Source organism: Carlito syrichta, unplaced genomic scaffold, assembly GCF_000164805.1.
Source record: "Carlito syrichta isolate Samal-C Ts95f unplaced genomic scaffold, Tarsius_syrichta-2.0.1 Scaffold217206, whole genome shotgun sequence".
Taxonomy (NCBI): Eukaryota; Metazoa; Chordata; class Mammalia; order Primates; family Tarsiidae; genus Carlito; species Carlito syrichta.
This window is the reverse complement of record NW_007161302.1, coordinates 390-5,059: the sequence shown is the minus strand read 5'-3', so window position 1 is coordinate 5,059 and position 4,670 is coordinate 390. Positions and strand designations below refer to the sequence as shown.

At 53.6% G+C, this 4,670-nt stretch overlaps 1 pseudogene; it reads right to left on the bottom strand.

The window, feature by feature from the left end:
- Nucleotides 1–448: 448 nt before the first annotated feature.
- LOC103253278 lies at nucleotides 449–3,433 on the bottom strand (annotated as a pseudogene).
- Between the last annotated feature and the right edge of the window lie 1,237 nt (nucleotides 3,434–4,670).

Sequence of the window (4,670 nt, the reverse complement as noted above, 5' to 3'; positions counted from 1 at the left end):
GGGGCCCGGGAGAGCCCGGGGTGTGAGGTGTGACTGGAGAGTGAAGGAGACAGTTGGAGTCTCCTGAGGTCAGCTGAGGGCTCAGGGGCGAAGAAACCATTATTCCAAAGTCAGATCGTATTCATTGCTTATAAGCAGGAATACTCATTATTTGTGTGAATTTAAAAGTTCTTAAGGAGTGGGGATGCACGGAGTGAGGAATGGACCCTGGTTTCGATCCCAACTCAGACCCAGGGTGAGCCTGTTCAAACACCCCTCCTCGGGAGACTCTGTGGTTTTTCTGGGAGGTGATGATGGGCCCAGAGCATCGGAAGTCTCCAGCTCTGACTCAGTTCTGCCCGGGTTACTGACTTAGCTTGTCCTACTTCCAGGACTTCCCAAAGCAGAGCAGTTTAGGAATTAAATATGAAAAGCGCAGAGTGTATGAAAAGAAGGCAGCACAACTTACCTGAGAGGATAAAGAAGATGCCAGAGACAAAAGCCAGGATTGTCCTGTGGGGCGGATGTGTCCAATGTTGCTCAGGATAAATCCAATGAACACGAAGAAGAGGCTGACCAGAGGGAACGGCTTGGCTGAGCGAATCATTTCTAGTTAAGAGGATGGAAGATGGCCCATCAGCCTACAGGCTATACTTGCCTCTTATCATCCTGAGGCATGTATTCCTGGCAGTGTCTACCCACGGGCCCTCAAACGCACCCTGCCTGTGTCTGCCATGCTCCATTCTCCACTAAGTGACCTGGGGACTTTGCAGTACTGGCTGGGCTTTTGTCCCTGAGGTGTGGCTGGAAGGTCTGATTTCAAGAGCCAGCATATTCTGAACTTCTGTCATCTCCTCTGGGCATAAACCACCTTTCTCCTGGGAGTGCACACTGCCTGCCCACATGGAACCTGTGGGAGGGCCTGGTCACTCCATCTTGCTTCCTCTTACAGGGAGATTCGCCATTTCCATGGGCAAGGGACTGCTCTGAGTGGTACAAGGGATAGTCATGGCCTCTGTCTTCTTCAACTTTTAATTACGAGGGGAGCAGTTCTGTCATTTTTTAAAAATAGGTTTGGTTTTTGTCCTTCCTTGGAATTTTCTGAGGATACAGGTCTTTGTTATTCATGGTGGGCTGAGTTTATGCTATCGAGGTGACTCAGAATGGGGACTGGAAAGACCAACCATGTGTTTAGAGGATTGGCGTTTTGAGCCAGGTTAGATCAGCCTGACCTCTGGGGAAGGAAAGGGGCTGGAAATTGAGTTCAATAACATGGTCGAGAAATCAACCAATCATGTCGATGTTAGGAAACCCCAGAAAACCCTCTGGACAAAAAACTCACTTGAGCTTCCTGGTTGATGGACACCTCACTGTGTAGGATAGGGACACATCCTGATTCCACTGGGCAAGGGCCTAGAAGCCCCACATTCAGGACTCTCTCTGACCTCGCCCCATGTGTCTCTGCATCTGGCTGAACCTGATTTGCATCCTTCATAATAAACCTGTCATGGTAAGTGTGGTGCTTTGGAGCTCTGTGAGCCATTCTAGCAAATTAGTGAAGCTAGGGAGTCATGAAAACCCCCCACCATTTGTAGCCAGTTGGTCAGAAGCGCAGGTGGCCTGGGAGATTATGAGCTTGTAGCCGGTGTCTGAAAGGGCAGTCTTGTTGCAGTCGGAGACCTTAAACCCTGTAGAGTTGTGTTAACTTGCGGTGGCTAATATAACATTGCATCATAGCATTGCAAGTTTACTCTTGGGGAAGGATCAACTCTGATGAGGCCATGACCATGAAGTCAGTCTCACTGGGTCCAGAGAGTTCAGTTCTCTGAGTGTGAAGCCCTCTCACCTGCCTGGGTCACTGGACTTGCAGATTCCGGGACCTGTGTCCACCACTGGAAAGTCTATCAGCAGGGCAAGCTCCCGTGAACTCAGGCCAGCACACCCAGTGGAGTCTAAGGGCGCTGGCTTAGAGGAATAAGCTGGTCATCCTGGCTCCTCCCTCTGCCCTGTTCCTCTCTGTCCAGCCAGTGGCCCAGCTGCAAAGTGTGAGGCACCTACTTAGAACGTTGACCGTGGACTCGGATGTCAGCTGGGTATTAATGGGCATCACATATTCTATGGTGAAGCAACGTTCCCGCTCCTCACCTATGGATACAAGAATCACATTTCCAGGTCCTTCCTGAACATGGGCTTGCAGGTAGCTCCTTTTTTAAAAATATTTTTTTATTTTAAAGATGTGGGGTACAGTTTGAGGTTAGGTATACAAATGGTAATTGTGTAGGTAAAGTTTGGGCCTCACTTTGGCAGGTAGTTCCTTAAAATGGTATTTTAAATGAGAAAATCCCAGGCCAGACTCTGTGGCTCAGCCTATAATCCTAGCACTTTGGGAGACCGAGGCAAGTGGGTTCAAGACCAGCCAGGGCAACTTGGTGAAACCTCATCCCTACAATAAAAAAGTCAAAAATTAGCTGGTGTGGTAGTACACACCTGCAGTTCCTGCTACTTGGAAGACTGAGGCAGAAGGATCACTGGAGCCCAGCAGGTCAACGCTGGGGTGGCCGTGAGTGTGCCATTGCATTCTAGCCTGGGCGATGGAGTGAGACTCCAACTGAAAAAAAAAGAGAGAGAGAGAAAATTCCAGTGACCACTGTGGCAGTCCTGGCCAGCCGGGCTGGTCCTGCACTGTCAGGAAGTGATGAAGGACAGGGATCTTGGAGTATCAACTCCAGGTTCCAGAGAAGTGAGCAGAGTGAGGGCCAGAAAGCTGAATCCAAAGCCTCCCCGGCACTGCAGAGCAGGAGGGCACTGCTTTGGGCTTTTGTCTGGCCGGGCCATTTCATAGACAGAGAAGCAGAGAAACTGCAATGTTTCTCCCCTTGCCAACTAGTGGATGCCAGGAAGTGGAGGAGGAGACTGGCTCAACCTCCCCGAACCTCATTTCCTTACTGTAAAGTGGAGCTAGGAAGTCGTGTCTTGCAGCGCTGCTGGGAGGGTTACGGGAGTGGTAGTCCAGCAGGCTGAAGAGCCCGAGCCCTTGAGACCTGCGCAGTGCCCTCGCACGCAGCCCTGGGGGCAGTGTGGGCAAGACACGGCACACCTGCCTTTCAGGCGTGAGAGCCGGGAGTGGAAGGGTCTCACTCCGACAGGGCTGGAGATTCAGGCCTTGAATGAGGAGCAGGTCTTGGTCCCCGGGGAGCACCACCTGGCATTTAGAGGGACCATCCACGGTGAACCGTCCCCAGCCAGGGGCACTCATACCTGCAAGGAAGCAGACTCTCCAGAGGTCCGAGTGCTGGGACATCTTAATCTCGGTGCTCTGTTTCTGGGGCACCACCACACCCTCCTCCAGGTACAGCCAGTAGTTGATGCTGATGGTGATGCCCAGCAGGCCCAGCCCACAGACAGCGAAGACACTGCTCAGCAGGGTCAGGGCCTTCCTCCCGCAGGTGCTCATCTTCCCGGATGGTCGCTGAGCAGCCAACAGCTGTGCTCCTGCTGGCACCGGTGGGCTCTGGGTGCAGGGAGAGACAGGAGCAAGTGTCAGTGGCCAGGCTCTGAGAAGACCAAGATGAGGACCAGTATCCAGTCAGCTGCACTCAGATCATGGTGGGTGGACGCCGCCAGGAAACTCCCAGACACCAGGCCCACAGCAGAGGTGCCGCCCTGCTCTCCAACCCTCAGGAATTCACAGGTTTCTTTGCATGCCACTGCAAGGGCCCCCTTGTCCTCTCTGGGAGTCCCCCTGGCTGGGCATCACCATTCGTTCATTCGGGAACCTATTGTGCCAGACCTGGAAATACAAAAAATGAACATGACATGGTGCCAGACTTGGGAAACACCAAAATAAAAGGTCACTGATCTCTCCCTTGAAGTGTTCCCCATCCAGCAGGAGAACAAAGGCATCCCCCAAACAACTGCCTGCAGCCCACTGGAGGGGGGGAGACCAACCCAGGTAGCACAGAGGAAGAGTGGCGAAGAGAACTCTTCTCGCTGGGCTTCTGTGTTGAGAAGGGTCCTGAGGCTCAAGTGCCCTCTGTCAGAGCTGCATGCTCCAAGGGGTAGTGGTGGCAGCCTTGGACGAGGCACAGGGGCAGGGAAGGTTTTCCGGGGAAGGTGTCTTCCTCGTGTGACTCTGATCAGTTGGAGGACCTAGTCGCCACAAGTACAGAAGCCACACCACAGTCCAGCCTGCCAGATCCACCGACCCAGAAACGGCCCCACTCTGGCCTGCTCGCCACAGCACGTTGGCAGAGCCGGCTCTGCTGCAGCCAGAAAGAAGCGGGGTCTATGCGAGGTCAGCCAGGAGCACACTGATGGACACCTTCCGGGCCCGATGCTGGGCCTGGAGCTGGGCCCCCGTGGGGAGCAAGGCGGGTGGCGCCAACCCCAGGAGCCCACAGTCAGCTCAGGGCTCCTGCACTCGGGCCATGACCTGGAACCATCTAGGATGAGGTCCGGTTTCCTGGGAGCTGCCCTGAGAGACTCTGACACCCTGCCTCCAGCAGGACCTGGGCAATGGTCTTTGTCAGTGCCTGCAGGTGACACTCATATGCAACCAACGTCCAGAACAACTGATCTGTGTTCTCAGCCTGCAGTCCATGGACCAGCAGCATCGGATCACCAGGGAGTTTGCGGGGAAAGTCAATACTCTGGCCCCTCCTACTTTCTAGATCCAAATGGGCATTTTAGGT